At 39.5% G+C, this 24,861-nt stretch overlaps 1 protein-coding gene across 27 annotated transcripts in view; it reads right to left on the reverse strand.

Annotated features, from left to right (window-relative positions):
- The window catches only part of LOC131434615 (protein muscleblind), a 961,748-nt gene that overhangs the window by 689,998 nt on the left and 246,889 nt on the right, over window positions 1–24,861 (reverse strand). For 2 of the 27 annotated variants that reach the window (XM_058601506.1, XM_058601507.1), the window contains one exon: window positions 1,686–1,744. The exons of the other annotated variants lie outside the window; for them this stretch is intronic. The gene's annotated coding sequence lies outside the window, so the exon portion shown is untranslated. The remainder of the gene's footprint in view (window positions 1–1,685; window positions 1,745–24,861) is intronic. 27 annotated transcript variants of the gene reach the window in all.

A 24,861-nucleotide genomic window follows, 5' to 3' on the forward strand; every position in this document is an offset into this window, starting at 1 on the left:
GAAGTTGTAACCCACTTTTTCATTCCTAGCGCATTCAGGCTTAGCAAACTGCTCTATCATTTTAGTAATCACTTCATCTAACTCTGCTGCTTTCGTATTGAGTAATTCTGGATCTTCTTCATCCGCCGGGAACCCGAATATTTGCTTTTTTATACCTCTTGAAATATCCAAATATTTTACTCGAGGATAATTAACATTCCGGGTTTTCTTCGTTGATATCAGAGACACGTTGATTCCGGCGATGCCCTTGTTGAAGAGTTCAATGTTGTGTGCTCTTGAATACTCCGCCGTGACGGATGCTTCAGAAGATACTGAGTTGATTGAAGCTGCTGAAGATACTTCCTCTAAATCGTATTGCGATGGGGATGGTTGTGGTTCCGTTGTTGACTGCCCTTCTGTTTCCGACGTATGACTTTCCTTATAAGCCCGCCTACGACAGCGATCACAAATGCTTAACGTGGCATTCGATTGTCCCTTGCACTTTTGAGCTTCTAATTTTCGAATTATGGTTTCTGTTATTTGGAAAAATTTTCCGGAACACACAAAACCAGGAAAAGGTTTACAACACTTTGAGAAAACCATATTGTAGTATTGTAACTGTTTCGAAAGAGTTTTGATATCTGTTCTACGATGCATAGCTATTTATATGTTGGTTGTAAACAGTAGGTAGTCAACTGACACACCTCTTTGATTCTACATGTGTTCATTCGTTTTGACATAGTTACGTTAGTTCTACTGTTTAAATAATTATCTTTCAACGAGAACTTGAAATTTCGAATATAACATATCTGTAAATTGTTTTAGCTGTATGTTAACTTCTTCATTTTTCAAAAAGCACGGATGGGATAGACATCAATCTGTAGGTTTTAAAAACAGCTTTTAAATAAACAATATCAAAAAATTTTAAACCCTGATTTTTTTGTATTTAACTTTTTCAGATTATTTAGTGTTAGATTTTAGAGTGCTCAATCGATTCCCTACAACTTCATCCTGAACGCCATTTTTGTACAATTTCCGGTTACAATAATTATGGTTTCAAGAGAAGATAGAATAACTGCCTGCATGATTTTTTATCCATGACAATGGTGACGGATTTCCGTGTAGACTAGCGAAAAAGCCCGATTCGACCCGGACCCGAGCCCGAGCCCGAGCCCGACGGCAACGGATCGGGTGCAGAAAAAAAGTATTTTCTGGGTTACGGGTGACGATTATGACCGGGTTTGTTTCAGATTCGGGTTGAAAAATTTGGCCGGGTCTTGGGCATCCGAACCCAAATACCTTAACTTTTTCCGGTTCGGGTCGGGTATGGTTAAAGATTTTTATGTTTTATCGGGTACGGGTCGAGTTTGGATTAAAAAAAAAATGCATTCTCGGGTTCGGGTAGTATTTTTTTAATTTTCAATCGAGAACGGGTCGGGTTCGGGTTTTAGAAGTTGCTTACCCGATCATCTCTAATCTAGACTCGAGCTCAGAGTGTTTTTAGTGTTTTTCGATCTTACCATTGTGTAAAGGCAAGTACGTAAATGTAGGTCTCACATCGTTACTTTTCGAAAAAGGATAGAAAAGCGAAGGAAGGACATATCTCAAGTGAGGAAAGTGAAATGGAAGCAATAATCAAATTTGTGTATTATCATGATTTGCGTAGGAAAGTGAATTGCATTATGTAACAAAACATCTGAGCTAACCTGTTTCTGATTTTGATTTCCAGTAAACAAAAACAAATTCGACTGATCACAATTTGGGTCTGAAAATTGAAAAATTATTTATTCAATTACATACTTTCAGACCGAATATTATCTCACGAAGTCCACGTTACCGATTGTTGGGCTCGAACATTTGTTGGCGACTTACCTAGAAATAAAAGAAAAATACATGTCAAACACTATTGCAAAAAATGTAGAAATAAATAAAACATATCTCGAGTCAAATCTCAGCATTTTTTTCAAGATCATGATTAATTCATATCGTTTATCGTCATCAAAACAGAAATAGTTCAGAGATGCTAAAAGAATAAGTTATACGCTAGAATGGACTAGAAACTACAAGAAGAATACTACAACTTTTTAAATTCATATCACGAAATCATAAACATTGCTCGCACTGATAGAATCGGCTTAGCATAACGACGATACAAACATAAAACGGGGACGCTGAGCGTCGAATTTTCACTAAATTGAGTTATCTCTGTCTGTTTCTGTGCGAGATGTTAATTATTTGTTTGACGTAGCATCATTCCTTCAAGTGCGATAGTAGAATAATTCTTCTTCCCAAACGTCGATAGAAACAGCTTCCGAAGAATTGAATAAGAAATATCTTCAAACTTGAAACAAATCGAATTTGGTACGTCAAATCATCATTCAGTCATCGGTGTTCGGTTAAGATTCAATGTTGTGCCATGAACTTCGAGCCCTACTAACCGTATGCCCCGCACACATAGGACGCAGTAAACTGTGCCACGGAAATCGGATCTACTCTGCCGCTCCAACCTACAGATTTCCGTCGTAAACCACCGAATCGGAGCAAGAATTCGCCCTCATCGCACCCACGATCAGCAAAATATGGTACACATCTATCAGCCATAAGCTCGACGCCATTCCACCGGCGAACGCGTTAAACATCGTGTAAATCTAAAGTAAACATTATCTGGCAATTTTGCCTCCCGTTTTATTACCTCGTTGCCGCCATCGGCCACTTTCTTCTACCGGTGTTCGTTCGTTCGGTCGGAGAGCCACATCGCTACTGTGTTACATTCACAGTCTTACCGAGGGAAATCGAGATTTTCGCGATATTGGGAAACTTGTTACCATGTGTTGTAGTTCAACGAAATTCTATTTTCATTGCGAAGACTGACTTTCTTACTTGCACATTTTCTATGTACGTTTATTACGATTGTAGAAACGTAAGAATACGAACGCAAGTTAACAGATCTGAAGAAATGTGCATACGGTTGATGCATGTTTATAAATAGCAATTAAAGAAGAATACCCATTCAATCACTGCCCGCCGGGGTCCAAAGTTTTCGACAGTCACTTTCTGTCCGACACTGACACTGACGGGGGTGTTGTGGATAGTTCGTGCTAGGAAACGAGATGGGTGTGACCGTGACTGGATGAAAATGTGTACTAGCATGCGCCCTTGTGTTGGTGTAGAGTCGGCTGTGTTTGATACGAAATCAATATATTTCCCGCTACGTCATCGTGTTTTGTAGATGGAACTTACGAACGGAACTAGCGGCAGCGGCAGGAAACGACGATTCCATTCAAATCCCGTTATGTATGCGAGGAATTGTGAAGCCAGATAATAGTCAAATTATCATCTCTCATTTAACGTCTCACATTTAGGAACCAGTTTCTTCATTCATTTAATCGAAATGGATTAAACGATTCGTAGCTGGGATTCATCTTCGCGCGTGAGCGAAATTGTAGGATCCTTTCCGGGAGTACTCAGGCGTATTGACATGCAAACCTTACGATTCCTTTTCATTCAAGCAGAAAATTTAGGCGATTCAAACCCGATACCGATATTGGGTGACGAGGATGACAACGTGGTGGCACACATGTTTAGTATGAGACATGAGGAATTCATTCGTGGCAGGAAAGACAATGTCATAAAATATACTAAACTGTGTAGCCGGTTCGGAATGTACATATAATCTACCGTTAGTATGTTTTCATTTTAAAAATTGTTTCGTTAAAATTATGATAAATATTGTATTTCGATATAGTCATATTTAACGAAATTCGTTGTATTTTTATTTTTCACAAGTACGTGATTAATATAAGTGTCAAAATTCCCTAAATTTACAAAATGTTCTTAGAAAAGAAACAACATTTATAAATAAAATCATATTTTATCTAGAAAGTATACTACAAGTAGTGTATCGAAAGGCAGTTACAAACTTCTAAACAATTAAATAATGAAGTTAATTAAAGTCAACCGCTGATGAGGGGATTTGGCGCTTCGATGCTAAGCCTGATCAGAAGAGCCCAAACTCCATTGGCGATTTCTGTACAATAGTAGCAACCTGTTCTACAATCATTTCTATTGATCAATTCAGCTTTCGGCCGCTCGGTCACCAATGGAAATTGATCTTCAATGCCAATTTCTTTTTCTGAGCAGCCTAGATAGCCGTGGAGTTTCTAAGCATAACACTACGGTCCATCTGTCCCGATGGTATAAGACCACCAAACAGGTAAACCGTGTGGCATTCGACGAAATTATTTTCAACCATGAATTGATCCACTGATTTCCAGTTACATGTCCTAAAAAGCCACTAAAACGGGAGCTCGCAATTCAAGGTATATTTCCGTGTCGATGACTTAATGACAGCAGAAGCCTTAAGAAGGCAATCGTTAACGCAACATTTAACATGGGCTTTGGCCTTGCGGAGCTTAAAACTCCGTGTCACAGTAGACTGACTAATTGAAAGCATAGATAGAAAATATGTCCATTTTCCGGCATATATGCCATAAAACTGGTTTTCGCCGAGCGATGACTTCACATCATATAGCAATTTCTATTTATTTGCTCTCATACAACAGTTAGTTGTTTATAGTGTTAGTTCATTACGCTGCCAAGCGTAGTGTATCTACATATCCTACATAATCTTTCTTAGATCTCTTGAACAATAACGATTGCAGGTCGTTTGTTGGATCTGAAAAGCAAATCGCTTTTGATAAGGCTTGTTGAGATGGCTGCGTATTTCACTCAGGTGTTCGAGTTTCAAATGCAGAATGATGTAACTATTGCATATTTATCCTACGAGGCCCATTAACCAATAAGATGGATGATGCAATTGGGATTTCACCGGCCGTTGAAAATTCGGATGCTGGAAATTGTCAGTCATTAACTATCTCGGACGAGTTGACAAGAGCTGGTACCACGAATGAAAAATCACTGTCAACTAGTTGGATTCGTTCTTGGGCTGCTTCCAAACATGCCAGCTACTGACACAGTTTGCAAACTTTCGCTCAGACAACATCTTTTTTACCTGATTTGAATCTGAAAATATCAAAATGTCTACTGCATTTTTGCAAGTATCATTGCAGGATTCTGGTCAGAGTTCTGACTGAACTTTGTAAACTCATCCATCAAATGGCTAGTATTCAGTGTGCTGAATATTATTCGTGTGATTTGTGTGAATGCGATTACGGTACTTCATATCATTTGATATGTAACTATCCGCGTTGACGCAACTACGTAACCGGGTTTTTCGTTCTCCATACATGGTTGAATCTGTGTATGGTGAGCTAAAATTGAAGGATATTCTATCGTTTCTCACCCAATATTGTAAGTAGCAATAGTCAGAGGAGTTTATCGTTCTTCCTGGAGTTAATTAATCCTTTCTGTTTCAAACCTAATAGGTTTTAGCAAATTGTTTGGCACTCCTTATGGGGTGCCGAATTTGCATTTACTCATACATATTGTAAATCGTTCTGCATTCTTCCGGGAATGCAGAATGGTGCCGATTAAGTAAAATCTCTAAACCCTCTCGAGGTTTGGAGGTTTTATTAACTGTGAATTTTGGCACCTGCAGATCGTGCAGCATCCTTTCGGGGATGTAGAATGAGGAGAAGCCACAGCAAGCCACACATTTCCAAATAACTTGGGGAACGTGCCACTAGAGCCAATTAGTTCTGATGAAAAAATACAAAATTTAAAAAATAAAATCATATTTGATCTAGAAAGTACACTATAAGGAGTAGCTGCAAACATCTAAATAATTATATGAATAATTAAACGAAAGCCAGCCATTGTAGAGTGGATTTGACGCTCCGATGCTAAACCTGGCCAATTGAGCCATTTGCAGTTCCTTTCGTATAGACAATGGCAGAACACAAACCACACGTGCAAATAGTTAGTAAAATAAGTATCTACTGATTGAGCTTCTCCATTGTACAGTGACCCTAATTTTACGCTCCTAATTGATAACACATTAAAAGCGTGGTTTTCGAAGTACAGTATCTTCAGCAATGTTACTCAGAATGACAGGCGCCATTTTTTGAAAATTTTGTTTATGTGATTAATCCCCCTAAAAGTGAGGTAAAGTATTAATTTAGCTCAGGGACACAGTTGTGCAGAAAGCCATTTTAAGCAAATTTGCAAATGGTATTATTTCCGTAACTTAAGTAGAATTCATGATTCATATTGATTCTCGAAAAGATAAAACCAGTTTTTTGTAAGAAAACTTATATTTTAAATTTTTATAAGTTTTGCCTTTCTCATATAGAAAGGCCATGCAATCACTGTGAAAACCGACTTTTGAACGGAGGCCCGAGTGTCATATACCATTCGACTCAGTTCATCGAAATCACACAATGTCAGTGTGTTTGAGACAAATAATGTCACTTGATTTTCTCGGAGATGGCTAAACCGATTTTCACAAATTTAGTTTCAGAAGAAAGGTCTTATGGTCCCATAGCTCGCTATTGAATTTTATCTTCATTCGATTTCCGATTCTGGAATTATAAGGCAATATCTGCAAATCTATGAGAAAATGCACACTCGGAAATTTCTTAACAAATTTTCACAAACTAAGATGCAATAAAAAGGTCGTAAAATTCTTTAAAATATCCTCGAAAAAGTTGATTCAGATCCGACTTTCGGTTCCGGTATTCAAGCGCGATAGCTTAAAAATTTGCAATGTCATGAGAATTTTTTTTAAAGTGATGCCGAAAAGAGGTGCACATTTTTAAAAAACTTACTGGTAAATTCATCTAGTTGAAAGACCTTGTTGGTTAGTGGATATATAAAACTACTTTGGGATTACTAGTCCCCGGTTTCCGAACGCACCGGTAGTAGTGAAGAAAAGCTCCAAACACGGAACTCACTTCAATTTTTCAGCTACGGTTTAACCGATTTTCACAAACTAAGATCCAAATGAAAGGTCTCATGGTCCCATAGCCTGCTATTGAATTTCATCCCGATCCGACTTCCGGTTTCAAAGATATAGTATGATATGTACCAAAAATATGCAAAAACTTTGCACTCACTTTTTTCAGAAAAGGCTGAACCGATTTTCAAAATTAAGGTCTTATGGTCCCATAGCCTGCTATTGAATTTCGTTTGGATGTGACTTCCGGTTCCGGAGTTACATGGTAATATGTGAAAATTAGAGAAAAAGTGTTCATTCAATTTTCTCTTAAACAGAACAACCGGCGTGATAAGAGGAAAATTACCAATTCCATTAGTATTTTTTCACAAACGGTAGTCAGAATCAGGTACAAATCCAATAAAACTGTCTGATAAATTCTTCTAGCTTGCAGAGCTTGTTAGTTTGTGGGCATGAAAGTTTATTCGGCACTACTGGTTCTCCCTTTTCCTGTTCCGGAAGCACCGAAAGTAGTGCAGAAAAACTTAAAAAATAGAGCTCGCTCCGATTTCTCTGCGATGCTTGAACCGATTTTCACATATCTTGATTTGAATTAAAATTCATATTATCTTTAAAGCTACTGTGAAATTTCCTCCGGATCCGACTTCCGGTTCCGCAGTTACAGGGCGATGAGTGTCAAAGTTTACATACCGCCATATAGACAGACAATATGTACCACACCGAAAGAAGAAGAAAACACAAAACAAACGATGCGTGTTTTGTTCTATTTCGTACACGCTATGAAGAAATCGAAACGGTTACGGATGTCTGCTACTAGTGTTTAATAATGGTAAAAGATGGTGCTGTGGTTGATAAAAATTATAGCTATTTTCTGAATAGTACGACAGAAAGAATGAACGAATGTCAGTGTATTCAAATTTATTTGCAAAAACATGGAATTTACACATCCGGTAATGCAGCAATACCGTGACAGTGTTGTAATGATCACTAGATTTCCGTTTGAACTATTAATAGCATATTGTCACTAATAGTACTGTTGTTGTTTAATTCAGTGACATAATAGAACTAAGCAATACAACAACAGTACGATTAGTAGTGTAATGATGTCAATAATTATAATAATAATAGTAATAATTCTACTACATGCTTATGTTACTGATCCATACTGTTTAGCTTGGCTTACATATGCAGAAGTAACAGAAACGCAGGTTCCCTTCGTTTGTTAGATTTCGTTTATTTGGCTTATTCGAAATTGAGCACGAGATAATAAGTATAGGTTGAACTATGTTCAAAACTGTTTCAATTTGTAGGTTATATTTGTTGCTGGCAAACGAACCAACTTTGCCTATTCCGGTCATCTGAATCCTGTCTCGGAAGTATTGGAAAGAGTGATCTCACTTTTTTTTAAGATGGCCAAATCGATTTTCACAAACTTATAAATTCAAATGAAAAGTCTTACAGTTTCATACGGAATTCCTTAATTTGTTGTGGATACTGATTTCGGTTTCGGAACTATAGGGTAAACAGGATTTGTATAGTTTGTAATATTAAGGCCGAACAAACTTTCCTATTTCTGTTCAATGAACAGTTGTTTTCCACAGTAATATTTATGATGTTATGTCTAATATGAGAAAGGCATCATTACACCACTAGGTGGATTAAAACAGGTTTTGTTTTTATTTCGTACTGCAGAAATTCTGCTTTTAATGAAAAACTAAAAAAAAAATCTGAAACTAAAAAAGTATTTGTAAACAGCCTTCCACATCCTGAGCAAAATCACAGTTTTCATATGAAATATTTAACAAACAAAAACCAGTAAAATAACGACAGATTCATAAATTTCGAAAGTAACGAAAAGCACCAAAGACAATAAATAAAACAACGTAAAAAATGAACTCAGGCTAAAGCGGAACATAATTTTACTAGAACTAGTAAGGACAGTTCTATCGCCGATTCCGAAAGCTGCCCAAAAGTGACATAATCACAAGCTAATCCCTAACCGAGATCGCTTCTTTTAATACACTCAGAACTTCTGTGCCACCAGAACATCCCTTCCAGAAGGGGCGATGGATCAAATTCTCTATTTAAGGCATCGTTTAACAAGTCGGGCCACGTCGGTTTCGTCCGTTAGTTTCCTGCTGCCGCCAGAATATTTCGTTGACCAGATGATGGCGCAATTAGAGCTCATTATATATTTAATCACGCCATAAAAAGGAACTCAAACTGACCCGGTCCTGGCCATTGTACGCCGTGTACTGCCATTAAACTGAACGACACAATATGGTGGAATTGCTTTTGGCAATAGCGTCGGTGGAACATGCTTGTATTTGAAAATGGCGGTAGTCTAACTGCTGCCCATTTGTGAGTATAACTCCAGTATGGGAACGATATGTATTTCCCTGACAATTCCACAAGGTATTATGATAGCCGGATTTAGGGAGTGGGTTTCTAGGAAATAATCAGTCCTGAATGAAGTACGTCTCCGATGTTCCTCCGGAACAATACGATAAGCGATACATCGCAGCACACAAAGTATGGCGAGGGCGCCAATGGTCCAGTTGATTAAAACTCAACGGCCGACCAGTCAGTAGGATCGGAATAGTGGTATCAGCTCCTACAATATCCGCTCGTGCTGTCCGTGAACTGAAATCGGCAAGCTCCGCCTTAAGCAAACAAAACCAGAATATTGGTTGAGCTGAGTGAAATACAATGTCTAACCAATTATCTGACTCTCTATCCTTTCTGCCATCCAGCTGTGTTTACTGTAACGATTATTTCTGCTCCATATTGTTCTCCGCTTTGCTACTACCCTATTTTACAACCAACCACCCACTGACGGAGTCCATCCATGGGGCGGCTTGTGGGCTCCATCCCTGCTACACCGGAGCACAGCAGTAGCATTTCTATGGAACATGGACAGCTGCGAAGTCAAATCAGTTTGATTGTTTCACTCCCCGCCTGGTAGATATGTATGCCTCGGCCTCCTCTTATGTTTGTATGTGTGCTGATGTGAATGTGAATGTGTACGTGTGCCCTGGCATGTTACGACTCGACCGACCGGCTGGCAGACAGGCAACCAACCAGACTACAAAATACACTGTTTGCTCAAATCGGTTCAGTTCCGAATGAAAAAAAAGGAAGCTTAATCCAATTTCGGCACGCTATTCTTCGGAAAACTACCAGAACAGGAACGGGGTCGATTGTCTCTAACTCTGATTGAGATAGATTCGGGATAACCATCGATTGTTCCGGATCGAGTCGTGCCTGACCAGGGCGGAAGATTAAAAAGAAAGCAAACTCAGCTCGAAAATGGCATAATTGATCATCATCGTCATCATCGTTCCATTCCGTGGCGTTGGCATGGGCACTCTGGGCCATGGTCGTGGTGTATGGTGTCATGACATTTTTTTGTTGTTGTTTTGTTTCAATTTTGTTCACCTGCAACTGACGACCTCCGTAGCCGTCAGTTGGCAAAGCCGGGAAAAGGTTTCTTTATTGGCATAGAGTAACATTGTACCACGAATATAATTCGGTTATGTTTAATGGAGGAGGATGTCTCCAATAGTCGGTGGTTTGTAGAGAATGTCCGGTCCCTTTTCAAAATCCCGATCCCCTTTCTAAACAGAATTATCCACTACCTGGTTGACGAAGTGAGTAGTTGAATATTTGCTTAAGGTTGATTGGATGTTCTCGATTCGTTTGTTTGTGCATGCATAGAATTGATAGTACGAGCCATTATTCGTTTAAATCGCCGAGAGATTTACTAGCCACTTAAAATTTTCTATTTATTTTTACTATTACTATTTTTAGACCCCGCAAATTTTATACACAATTGTAAATGGTGAAACTATTGGAAGCGTAGGAATTTGGTATGAAGCTTTTAGAAACGCAAGCAAAAAATCCGCATTCAGAAATGGCTTTGGATGGTTTTCGGTCAAATGGGTTTCAGTGAAGTGGCTTTCGATGAAATGGCTTTCGATGAAATGGCTTTCGGTGAAATGGCTTTCAGCGAAATGGTTTTCGGTGACATGGTTTTCGGTGAAGTGGCTTTCGACGAAATGGCTTTCGACGAAATGGCTTTCGACGAAATGGCTTTCGACGAAATGGCTTTCGACGAAATGTCTTTCGATGAAATGGCTTTCGGTGAAATGGATTTCAGTGAAATGACTTTCAGCGGAATGGCTTTCTGTGAAATGGATTTCGATGAAATTGTTTTCAATGAAATGATGTTCGGGAAATGGTTTTCGGCGAAATGGATTTCAGCGAAATGGTTTTCGGTGAAATGGCTTTTGACGAAGTGGCTTACGACGAAAAGGCTTTCGACGAAATGGCTTTCGGTGAAATGGATTTCAGTGAAATGACTTTCGGCGGAGTGGCTTTCTGTGAAATGGATTTCGATGAAATTGTTTTCAATGAAATGACTTTCGGGGAATGGTTTTCGGTTAAATGGCTTCCAGCGAAATGGTTTTCGGTGAAATGGTTTTCGGTGAAATGGCTCTTGATGGAATGGATTTCGACGAAACGGCTTTCGGCGAAATGTCCTTAGATGAAATGGCTTTCGGCGGAATGGCTTTCTGTGAAATGGATTTCGATGAAATTGTTTTCAATGAAATGACTTTCGGTGAAATGGTTTTCGGTGAAATGGCTTTCAGCGAATGGTGTTCGGTGAAATGGTTTTCGGTGAAATGGCTTTTGACGAAGCGGATTTCGACGAAACGGCTTTCGGCGAAATGTCCTTAGATGAAATGGCTTTCGGCGGAATGGCTTTCTGTGAAATGGATTTCGATGAAATTGTTTTCAATGAAATGACTTTCGGTGAAATGGTTTTCAGTGAAATGGCTTTCAGCGAAATGATGTTCGGTGAAATGGTTTTCGGTGAAATGGTTTTCGGTGAAATGGCTCTTGACGGAATGGATTTCGACGAAACGGCTTTCGGCGAAATGTCCTTAGATGCCATTTCGGCGGAATGGCTTTCTGTGAAATGGATTTCGATGAAATTGTTTTCAATGAAATGACTTTCGGTGAAATGGTTTTCGGTGAAATGGCTTTTGAAGAAGTGGCTTCCGACGAAATGGCTTTCGAAGAAATGGCTTTCGGTGAAATGGCTTTCTGTGAAATGGATTTCAGTGAAATGACTTTCAGCGGAATGGCTATCTGTGAAATGGATTTTGATGAAATTGTTTTCAATGAAATGACTTTCGGGAAATGGTTTTCGGTTAAATGGCTTTCAGCGAAATGGTTTTCGGTGAAATGGCTTTTGACGAAATGGCTTTGGACGAAATGGCTTTCGGTGAAATGGATTTCAGTGAAATGACTTTCGGCGGAATGGCTTTCTGTGAAATGGATTTCGATGAAATGGTTTTCGATGAAATTGTTTTCGATGAAATTGTTTTCGATGAAATGGCTTTCGGTGAAATGACTTTCTGTGTGTTTGCTTCCGGCGAAATGGCTTTCAGCGAATTGAACTTCAGCACAATGGCTTTCGGCGGAATGGCTTTCGACGAACTGACTCTGCGCGAACTGGATTTAAAGCAAAATAACTCTGAATCAGCATCTAGACCCAGGTCACACCTAGCTTATGGGATCTTTATGTACGAGTACGCCATATCTGTCAGGTAGCACACGAATTCCACATTTGAAAATTTTCTCGTTTTCTAAAAAGTGATTTAACATAGTAAATTCGCTCCGATTCAATATCTAGTTTTAAAAACAGTCGTATTAAACCATTAAACCAAACTCACATTCCTGTGGTCGTATCTTTCCTCTTTGAAGCCTCTTCCACTGCACGGCGATCAACGCCAATTATTTCGATGACATCTGCGAGTAGCAGAGAAATTCTCATTATTTAACAACGAAGTCATTATCATGTTTCAATCTATAAAACTCGTAAGAGCCTTTTAATTAACGCGTTTATCTTCTGTCGATCAAGTAGTTGAATCAAATTGAAATCGTTTTTGCTTTTTACAATTTGCAAACACGTTGAAAACCGACTTTTGAAGTATCACATACCATTCGTATCAGTTCGACGAGATCGCAAAATGGGTACCAACATGTGATTAGGGCAGATCGTACGATAGGCCTTTTCGAAAGATACAACACATAATGCGTATTGTATATTGTAGCGTTGATTGGGTTTTTGTCTACGAGATTCATATTCTCGTAATACACGAGAAAAATTTTGACACGTAGCTCCGTTTTGCTTCGACGCCATTTTCACCATTGAACAGTAAATGTAAGAATCAAAAAGTAGACATGACGTGATCATACTACTTTTTAACCGTCCAAGTAGTGTATTGATTGTCATAATTCCGTAAAACTTAGCCTGTGGTCTTAACGCACATGAGCGCTTGTGTTCGAACTTGCATGCAATGATAATTAATGCGTACAACGTTGCACGAAATGGTGATTTGTCACGAATTTTCACGAGAATGCTTCACAAATCTTTTGAAAGAGAATTTGTTTCTAGCTTGAATATTCATTGCCTGCATCATTGCGGAGTTCATTCGCCTCATTAAAGTTATGAAAAGTTTTATTTTTCATTGTCATCATGCAAGTAAATGTTCATATTTCGAATACGTCAAAATAACTCTCGTGGGTCATTGTTTAGAAGAAAATATGTTTTACCGGTCGTTCTAAACTAACGACTTTTATCTTGTTTTTTTCTCAGAGCATTTCGTGACGAGAAGCAATGACCATCAGGGTTGTAGAGTTATGAAATTAAAATTCTGTTTTTATTTTTGAGTAAAACAACGTTTCCGAAGCTCAGTGTGCATATTGCCGACTCGTGAAAGCTAGCCGCAATCATCGAAGCACTACAATAGTTCATTGCTGAACACAGAGATCCTGTGCAAGCCGTCGATCTACGGCATCACTGGTGCGATTGAGGATAATCATCCGGTCAACATACCAAACAGAGTCCCCGAAGGAAATAACCGTGTGCTTTGCTAACTGATGGGTCCAATCTTTTGAGGTGAACCCAACAACCATCGCAGCCTTCATCCTTCATAGCATCCAACCCAGCATCAAGTTAATTCATTGAGAATTCACTTTTACTGAACCGTCAGTCCGGTTGGCGGTGGCTGACGTTTTTTTTTGTTCTTCCTATAAAACCGTTTACTCACTGTCGTTCTTCACGAACTGGGCAGGTCGGTCCGCTCCAGTTACAACAATGGAACAACAAACGACGGGCTCCACGATGTTCTGTGGGACGTCTTGTGGGACGTGGGAGGGGGATGGCCGGTTGTCAATACACGGTTGACTTTAACGTGCTTTCATTGTTGGGTTTGAAGAAAAAAAATATCGCTCCGTCCGTTTTTTTCCCGTCGATTTTTAATCTTTGCTATATTTTGTCATGACTACAACCGATCAGCGTCGGTGGCGGTCCCGGGGATGACGTTCGCCGGTGGTGATGCAACTGACGACTATTGCGATCTTGTGGGTTTTGTGGCTTTCGCTTGCTGCAATCGAATGATTGATTTACGAACAGCTGACCTAGGAATGACCCATTGTGGGCACGCGACCGCTTTTACCGCTTGGTAAGATTTTTGGATGGTTGTACAAAGCATCGACTTATGGAACAATCGGCTGTTGACTAGGCGGACATTGTGAGGTTACATAATAAACGAAAACTAGGACAGCAGTTTCTCGCTTTTATCGAAATCAAGCTTTTAGTGGATTATATCTTGAAATTTTAAATCGAAAAGGGATAAGTGTGACCGAGTGCACCAAACTCTGGACTCTGATATCAAGGTAAAATTTATCTTTTGTCACATTATAAAGTAATGTGCGGACGAACGGAACAACACGATAAATGGGCTGCGATAAGAGCTCGGAGCTAGCTGGAAGAATGATGCATCAGTAGTGATAAATGTATCATGTATGGCAACTGATTCTTATATACGGAACTTGCCATCAACGATTGTGTCAACGTGGACGCTTTCAAAGTGAAAATGCCCCAAAGTGCCGATACGATCTACCCTCTGGCTTGTTTGGCGAAAAATAATTACATTGAAGTCGATGGTACACTGCAGAAGATGACCGAAACCATTACCCGTTCTAAGGAAATTAATGACAACACATTTTAAACGTTCCGTGAAACAAGATGAAACCCGTCAGTATCCTTCTGCTAGTGTGGCATCCAACGACATCCATCATCGGTTCGGTATGAACGTGTGTGCAAAACTTCCCACGATGCAACATCGACAGGCAGAAACATCTCGTATGACACCTACACGTGCCGCCATTCCGTACCGAAAACATAGCGAAGTCAGCTGACAGAAGCCCTGTTTTCGCTACACGATCACATACTTTACGATTACCCGAAGTCAAGCCAGCAAAGGTCTCTCGGAATCAGCCTTCGACCCACGTGTTTCTGAATACTGCCATTTTTCATCCTCTCACTCTTACCCATTCGACTTGTTTGGCTTGATTTTCTTCTCAAAATAAGAAGGAGCAAAAAAAAAGAAGAAGAACGAGAGATGATGAATGATGCCCGCTCCAATTGGGACCCGAGCTGCGCCACCCGCCCTGGCTTCACATCGCACGGTTGGCTGCGGTCTCGCGTCTTGGAAATGAGTGAGTGGCAGCCACAAGTGGTCATTCGGAACGCTTAAGCGGTTTTCTGTAATGTGCATAAGGGAAATCTCTGGTCTTTTGATGATGCTGGTACTGACTGACGAGAGGATGTAGGAATGGTATTCCTTGATTTCTGGCTTGCTCGTGTGAAAAAGTTATAAAAAGTTGCGCTCGTTCGGGGAAATTCGTCCAATTGTAAACTACTTTGTGAGTTGGAATCATCCTAGAAGGTGAGATCTTGTTTCGCAGAGTCAGAAGATTGTTTAAAAAACGAACGACGAAACGGGTTTTCTCATGTTTTTAATTTAAACTGCTGTTTGTTTCAGTGTTATGTTTGAAGAGAAATTTCAAGAGTTTATATCCGAATCTTTAGACAGTATTGAAGAGTATGAGGTAAAATAATCTAGTTTATATCGTTTAAATCGTCTAAAACAGATTGCAAAATACTTTTGAACAACCCAATGATGTAATGAAAACTGCGAAAATGCTACCACAGAGACGGGACTCGAACCCGTAGCTAACTCCTAACCATTTTACCAGTAAAACTACCCTGCATATGAAAACACATGAAGAGAAAGTCCAATTGACTAGACGGAACTAAGCATGCTTCGCTGTACTTAGCCGCCACGGTATTCACTTACAGTCCCGTATCGATGGAAACAAATTCAACAGTAACATATACAATGATCACGAGGCTCTACGTCATAACAAAGACTAAAAACAAATCGTTGAATGTCAATCAAAGGTTCAAGTACCTTTACCATATTGTGTTTGATACACGATCTCTCAGAATTTCGTAATATTTGAAAGAATATTATTGACAACATATCCAAATATTAACAGAAGCGGTAATGGTTCAAAAGTAAATTTTTTTAAATGTACTTTTGAATAAAATTGAGACTAATTTAATGAGATTTAAGGGTGATTTACAATACGATATCATGAAATGGAGAAATGGGGTAAAATAGTCACCAGAACGTTTCGTGCGGCCAGTGTAGGTTCTTCCATTCGATTCTCCAGACTTTTTTACATAATATCAAATAGTTTTCGTATGCTTTCAACGTGGTTTGCTTAAGACTTAAGGGTGATTTAGATGAACATTTCACATATTGGAGGAATTGGGGTAAAATAGTCACCAGAACGTTTCGTGCGGCTATTGTAGGTTCTTCTAATCGATTCTGCAGACTTTTTTACATGAAAGTAGGCTACTCCAGAATACCGCACTCGACTTCTTTTCAAGTTACAGAGTGAATGTTATAGGAAACCCCAAAACAGCTGTACATTTGGGGTAAAACGAGCAGGATTGCGATTCGTGCGGCCATTGCAAACTAATAATCACTTCCCAACCGATAGCTTGAACGTGGGCTACTAAAAACTACCTCCGATAATTGAGATTTCCACAAAACAACCAACTTTCACACCAACCATCTAAACACGCCCTTCGCCGGTGCGTAGTATTATCGAGCCGGTAACCACTTTGTCACACTCGTTCCACTGTCAGCCGCAGCACGAGGTCACCTCCCTCACTCTCCTTGTAACTAACCCTATCACAACCGGCCGTTCCGTTGGTTCCGCCGTTCGGCCACCCCACTGCCATAGATCTTCCAACTCCATCACAACTCACCGCTACCAACTGGCATGGAACAAAAACCCGACCGGCGAACCAAACAAAAAAAAAAAAGAAGAAACGCTAAAACAATACATATTATCGCAACGACATAAATTAAAACCGTTGATGCGAAAAGTTGACTCGTGCGACATTGCGCTCATTTCCCTAACCTCTCCACCGCAAGCTCGATCGCAGCCGCATAGACGTGAGCGTCGGTCGGTTGGTTGGTTGGTTGGTACGAATACGCAACCATGCAGGTCGGGGCGTAGTGCCACCGGGAACTTTCCGCCTTCATCCATTCCGCCTGACGGCGCATTCTGACAGTTTTGGGTAGAAGTTATTTACCAGGCCTAAAATTTGCGAGTGTTCTACTCAGACGCTTGACGCCACCACCACAGCCGAAAAAGACGTTCGTCCGTCGTCGAAGTAAGCCGTTGGTTGCAATAGCAAAATTTTTTGCACACAACTTTGACAAGCGCGACCCAATTTCGCTGACTCAAGCGGTTGTCTGAGCTTCACGGGAGCTTCAAGTCGATCTGCTCCCGAGGGAGATCTTCGAAAGGTTGGATGAAGTAGAATAGACACTAGCAGTTGACGTTGGCGTTGTGTTTGTGGTCAGAATCGAAGCCCGAAGACAGTTGGGATATGGGACGGTCGAGGACATGTTGTGCAGTCCGGAGGAAACGGACCCATGGACCCCACGTCAGCGCAATCGAAGCAATCGGTGCGTGAAAGTTTTGATTGAAACAATAAACTAGCAAGGTTCATTAATAGAATTTAATTTTCCGCCCGTCGTCACACGGGCTCATTGCGATTTACCGCCGTGTGCGCTAGGTGGGTGGGACAATTTAGCCAACATCGGACCGCTTCATCCTTCTCCCTCCCTCTTGCCGACTAATTGGACTGTCGCATCATTAAGAAAGGGGAGCTCTTCTCGGTGCGGCGAAAATAGCATCGAAACAACGATCTGTCCAAATGAGAAAGGCGAGCCCGTTTCGCTTGCGTTGTTCGTTTTTTTTTGTCGACGGTTTGAATGCCAATGGCGCAGCTAAGATGGACAATTGCCCATTCACGAGATATGTCCGGAAATGGAAAAGGAATAATTTCTAAAGCCCTCTGCCGGTCGATTTGGGAAGCTTATAATTTTATACAGCTTCAGTGCTCACTGAAATCAAGTGTTCGAGATATATTGCCATTACTATGTTTTTAACCTGATTTTGAGATGCATCTTATCTTTTGTACTAACATATTACTTTATTATTTCTTCTAGATAAAGTTTGTTCCCAAGTAAGCAAAGTCAAAGTCTTGGCATTATATTCCTTTGGTGAAATTTGGCCTTTCTGTTTCAACAGACTTCGCAGTCGATTCTTAGTGTACAGAATCATTGCATGGCTAGTACTATGGATCCTACTGACGCTAAGAATCCTTCCAGGTCGGGGCTCGAACATACGACAACTGGCTTGTAAGACCAGCGTTCTATGCATTGAACCGCCAACCCGGGAGTTCACTTGATTTTCCCTATTAGCAGCATCACGCATTGAGAAGTGATCACTGTAGGGAAAAAACTCATTTTTTTCGACGAAATGTTGATGGCGTGATGTTCATAATGACATCAAGTTCATCCAAATAATTACTTTTGTCTTTGAAGCTACTTCCGTACCGAGAACCTAAATTCACTTCACTCGATTTTCACCGTGAAGTGATACTGGTAATAAGGACCTTCATTGCAGTAAATAATCATGTGATGCCAACTTGTTCATCACTAACTTGCAACAAAAGTTGCACGTATACTTAGTTGCAAACTATTAGTTACCGAAACGTAACGTGCTCCTAGTATTACGATAAAAAATCTAAAATAAATGCCCACAGCTTATTTTAAAGAAGTTTACTCTTCAATAGTAAAAACCACAGCGAAGCAAGCGATGTCAAGCGTTAAAATTTTGCTCGCTCAACACGAAAATCCAAACTACTCGCATGCAAAATCCGCGAAATGCTGGAATTTTACCAAATCATTTGTGAATAACAAACTAAGGAGTGTATCGATAAGTAGTTAGCAACATTCAAACAGTTATTACTCTGAAATGGCTTAATTTTTTGCAGCGTGTTTTGCGGTGACATGTTTGTTTCCATGTCAGCTGCGCAATCGATTGGTTTCAATGATGAGTCGAATTGATCCGGAAACGCCAGCCCGGGACTTAAAAGTGGTTGAGTACATCAGGAAAAAACCATCGGCGTCGACGCGGGATTTGGCCAATTAGTTCAACACCAGCATCGGGATGATTCAACGGATCAAAGTTCGGAACTCCCTGAAAACGTACAAGAAACAAAAGGTGCCGAAAAAGTTCCTGGCAAATTCAGACCAAAACAAGAGCGCGAAAACTGTATAACCGGATTCTACAGAATAAAGACGGATGCATCCTGATCGACGACGAAACCTACGCCAAGGAAGACTCTCGAGCGCTGCCCGGACCGCAATATTATACGAAATCGGTGTACCAGGACCTGGACGACGCTGACACCACGGTGGCGATGGAAAAGTTTGGACAGAAGGTGTTGGTCTGGCAAGCAATTTGTACCTGTGGTTTGTGGTCGTCGATTTTCTTCACGAAGGGCACAATTAACGCCAAGGTGTACGAGGAAGAATGTTTGAAGAAGAGAATGCTGCCACTGTACAGAAAGCATAAGGCTCCTCCTTCTCTTCTAGCCGGATTTGGCTTCAGCCCACTACGCCAACTCCGTTCTACAGTGGTTGTCAAAAACTAATGTACAATTCGTGGAAAAGGACATCAACCCACCGAACTGCCCGGATCTACGGTCAATTGAAGGGTATTGGGCAATTGTCAAGCGGCACTTTCGGAAGGGAGGTACAGTATCCCAAAACATGCAGGAGTTAAAAAAAACTGGACAGCTGCCACCAGGAAAGTCACAAAAGTAATTGTGCAGAATTTAATGAAGAATGTCAAGTCCAAAGTTCGAGCGTTTCACAGAAACTAGGATTTTTTTCAATATAATCAGTGAAATGCATAAAAATGTAATTTTTCTACAATATATCGAAAACTGATGTCAAAATATGTTTTTTTCGCTTTTTTATTCAATAATCAATGTTGCTAACTACTTTTCGATACACTCCTTATTTTAATCCACTTAGTTGTGATGCCTTTTTCATAATCGTTAATTCGACAAATTGATACATAGTATGTTTTATAAATTTGAGCATTACTTTCGGTATTCTCGTAAATGAATTTCGCGATTGATATAAAAAGAAGACATGGTCATCAACCATCCAAACCTGGATGGAACAGTTTTAAAGAATTTATGATGCTCATATTGTCATTACAAACCAAGGTTTGATTATTTTTTTAACATTCATTGCCCTAAAATAATGTAATCGGAGATCGGCTCCAGATGAACTTAGACAGCCTTTTTTGGAAATTAGTGAAGGGTGATTTTCAATGAGGAATAGGATTAGATTTCTAAAAAACACACACAAAATTTGAAAAAAAAATTTGAAATGTTTATGAAATCGATAGAACGATCCATATAAATCATTGTTTGAAGATGATTTCATGTAAAAGTTGGTAGCCTCGGCCAATGCGCAAGTTCCAATTTTGGCACACTCTCTTCAACATATCGGCCAGTATTTCACGAATAAATCCATTAATATTGCCTTCCAGTGCGTCAATCATTGCTGGTTTATTCTTGTAGACATTAGACTTAGCATGGCCTTACAAGAAGTACACTCTTATTCTGAATAACGACGTATTGATTTTTCGATCGTATTTTATTTGGTCATTGTTTCTCGTGCCGCGTGGCATGTGGTAGCGTTCGCCATTCACAGTAACGTTCCGCCCATCGTCGCCTTTGAAGAAGTATGCCCCGATGATGCCACCGGCCCATAATCAACACTAAACATTGACTATTTTGGGAAGCATTGGTAGCTCTTGCTATGTTTCTGGCTGGTCTTTACTCCAGATGCGCCAATTTTACTTATTGACGTATCCATTCAACCAGAAATGAGTTTCGTCGCTGAACACAATTTTTCGATAAAACAGTGAATCTCCTCATCTTCTAATCGAGCATGAATTTTGATAGTGAAATTCAATAATTTGCAAGCGTTGTTCGTTCATAAGTCGATTCATTATTCAATTATAGACCAATCTGAACAAGTTTGATAATGACACAAGACACGATTCTCGCGTGATCTGTCAAAAGCAGTGGTACCAAAAAGATTCCAGCAAAAATCAAGTTGTATAAGATGTTTTATTTAAAGCTGAGCCAACTCTAAGAAATCAGAGCGATTAGCACTATTTCTATTTTCTTCGCGTTTCTCCTCCGGATCGTAAGTGTTTAAAACAGTTAAAATTAAACTGCCTTTGCCCCTTAGCAGTTCAACTTAAACCGCTAAAGAGACGCAAAGTATACACTATTTATGTAGAACTTTTAGGATGTAGCATCGAGGTGCAATATCTTTTCTGACGTTTATTACACCGGTGTAGTGAAAAATAAAATCGAAAATGACATTAGTTTGGACATGTCACTATTTTATTCTAGTACCGAAAGTCGGATCCAGATGATAACCGACAAATTTTTTATGAGACCAAGAGACTTTCGGTTTGAATCTAATTTAGTGAAAATCGGTCTAGCCTTGATCTTGGAGAAAATGGAGTGTACATTTGCACAACACACATACGCACATACAAACACACAAGAATGGCTTTTATCGTATCCAAGAACGCGCTCTGGTAACTCTTCACACGATTCAATCAGTGCCATCAAAGAAAGATAGATATCATCTAAGCAACAACAAAAAAACCGGCATGGTTCATTTAACATAGAACGGACACCAGTGGGAGAGTGAATTTCTCTCGATGACACGTCCGAGCATCACGGGTTAGCACGCTGCTGTGGGGATTCGCTCTGAAGCAACAAAAGGTCACTCATTCTCGTTTTGCGATCCGAGTCTATACGGGCAGTGGATAATTGCGATAGAATCATTTTACTATTGCCGCTTATTCTAACTATGTACATATAACCTTCGTATAAGTTGTGTCTATGAAAATGTCTGTGAATGCTCCACACAAGGGTTTTGAAATATTGCAAACTAGTATGAGAATCATTAAGTCGCATCATCGATTCGATTTTCAGCGATAATTGTCAACTTGCGATTCTCTCTTGGGAAATTCCACACAGCGCCGATCATTGCAAAACTGTATCTATTTTGATAAGGGCCGTGAAATACTCAGAGTATAAAGTGTAGCGTAGAAATGTAGAAAAATTCTCTCACGGTTGATGCATTGAGAAACAACGAGTTCTTGTAGCGTCATCTACCAGATTGACGATGTTGTGTACAATGTAGAGAAATATCGAGCCGCTCTCTGCCAAATTATCGGCAATCATCAATACTGCATACACACGAAGACATTTTGCGGTTTTAACGAACTGATTGGAATAGTATGTGACACTCGGCCCTCCATACTTCGGTTCCAAAGTCGATTTCACAGTGATTGTATCCTTTCACCATGCTCTGCTGCTTTCTGGACAGAACTATGGAAAGTGGAGGCTTAAAGATGACAGAGATTTTCAAACGCACTGAAATGAACTTTTCGCGAAGAAATATCTCGTGTGACTTGACATTTTCGTTGTTAAAAGTCCCGAAAAACCTTTGGTGGTTTTCCTCAAGCAAACCAAATGTTTAGTTCTATTTTGGGAAAATTTGGCATCTTACCTTTGAGGAAAAAAGCCATCAAGTGGTACGCCACAAGCACCACACAGCCGGTATCCAATGATATGAACCCCTTCCAATATGTCAAAATTTCACCCAAGGGAATAATTTGAACATTTGTGATTTTTATAGTTTGTGCAATAAACACATATTGAAAGCCTTTGTCGAGCGAAACCTTGAGAAGCCACGAAAGACCATTGCATTGTCAGCAAGTTGTTGTTTAAAACTAACTGGTGCTCTGCTGCGAAAAAAAAAATGACACAGGAAGACGTGGAAATCTTCAGAGTCAAATTAATTTCACGAACAACGTCAAAACTCAGCTTTAATATGGTGTTAAAAAATTAGGTTTAGAATGCAATTATCCTCCAGATCCTTGATTAATGACTCCCATATTAGGAGAACTTGCGAAATAGAGAAGTCATACGTGCTCGTGGTTCGTAAGCTAGAGAAGATAATTAAGGTACATTTCAGGGGTTTCAGCTTCATCCCGTTAACGATAGAGCAAGAGAGCGGATTCTAGATGAGAAAGAATGAATAAAAAGCGCAAATGATAACTTCATGTTTTGTTACGAGAAATTTTAAGACAATTAAGCGTAAATACACTATCTCTGATAACTACAAACTGTGTCAAATTCGACCTTCGATACAGGAACTTGAAACGCCGCAGACGAATCTCGTTTTAAAAGAAGTACATTTGCTTAAACTGAATAAAGCTACTAATTTTGTATACATTCAATTCTATGAAAAGTGGAAAAGAATTGAATTCGTTCTTCCGTGACACAGAGATGACATATTTTTTGAGTTCTGCAGAAGGTAAGATTGAATAATTTATATTCGCTTGTGTTTTTCAATACAATGAAATATCAATATACTTTTAGATGGCATCTTTGTCGTGAATACGACTTACTTTACTATGGGGTGCCTTTTCAAAATTTACCCTCTGAGAGAGTGATAAGTTTTTGATCGTGAATATCTCTTGTTGTATCTAACGAATCAACATCATTTTTGCTACATGCCATCGAAAATATGATCACAATTTTATGATAAAATATTCAGTTGTGTGACATAATCTCAAATAACTCAAAATTAAACTTTTCTGAAATGTTTGGTATAAACGAGTATCAAAGAGGATAATTTATAAGGCGCGTTTGCCTTTCTCGTATTTCTAAAGCTCATAGCTCAGTGATCTGTGAAAGGATTTTTATAATCTAACTACCAATAGAATCGAAATTTTTCAACTTAAGCGTGTATAGAAAAAGCATTGAAGTATTTCAATAGTACACTATTGAAAAACCTGTCTCATTTGACCCATGTCAACACCAGCCAATCAGAACGCGTTCTGAGGAAGAGAACAAAATATCTACTGCTGTACAACAAATCGTTCGAGAAAATGTTCGTAGTGAGTTCCACAATTTGGTCCTTCTGATAGGCAGGAATGAATCCCGTACAGCATCCGGATAGTTTCTTTCAATGAAATGCAAATCCGAAATGAAATAATCGACATTAAAATTCTGTATGCGGCTATTTTTATAGCCGTTAGGACCGCCCATTAGTGAAAAAGCTACAAACGAAATCAGGTAAAAACAAACCTCTCAACAAAAATTGGATCAGTTTGGATTCTATCGCCACTGCGAGCAGATGTATTTTGTGTTTTTTGCTAAGCTAGTTTCGCTTCCGACAAGAGCGATTACGTCACAGCTGCCAGTCATTTGCATTGGTGAAAAAGCAACGGTGAAGAGCATTACACAAAATCAGCCGTTCTAATGGCTCTAAAAATTTTCTAAAGAACTATTAGGATTTGTTGTTCGCAAATCAAAGGATAATATCCTCAGTTTAGCGCAAATCTAGAACAGTTTAGTTGATTTGTGTGTTAGATTTTTCGCTGTTTGAAATTCACAGTAATCGAGATCAAGTGAAGCCTTTGTTTTTGGGAAAAATGTGGGAAAGGGGAATGCTTGCATAATTCATACAATTGATCAACTAATTGATATTCGAAAGTGTTAAGGAACATGTCAGTTGTTTTCGTATTCACGACATCCAGTTATGTCTCTGACATTACCCACCCGTCTTTTTTTATTAAACTTTTTTCGTATCTTCGACAAAATAGAAAAAATTCGCGCGATG

This window comes from Malaya genurostris, chromosome 3 (genome assembly GCF_030247185.1).
Source record: "Malaya genurostris strain Urasoe2022 chromosome 3, Malgen_1.1, whole genome shotgun sequence".
Lineage (NCBI taxonomy): Eukaryota > Metazoa > Arthropoda > Insecta > Diptera > Culicidae > Malaya > Malaya genurostris.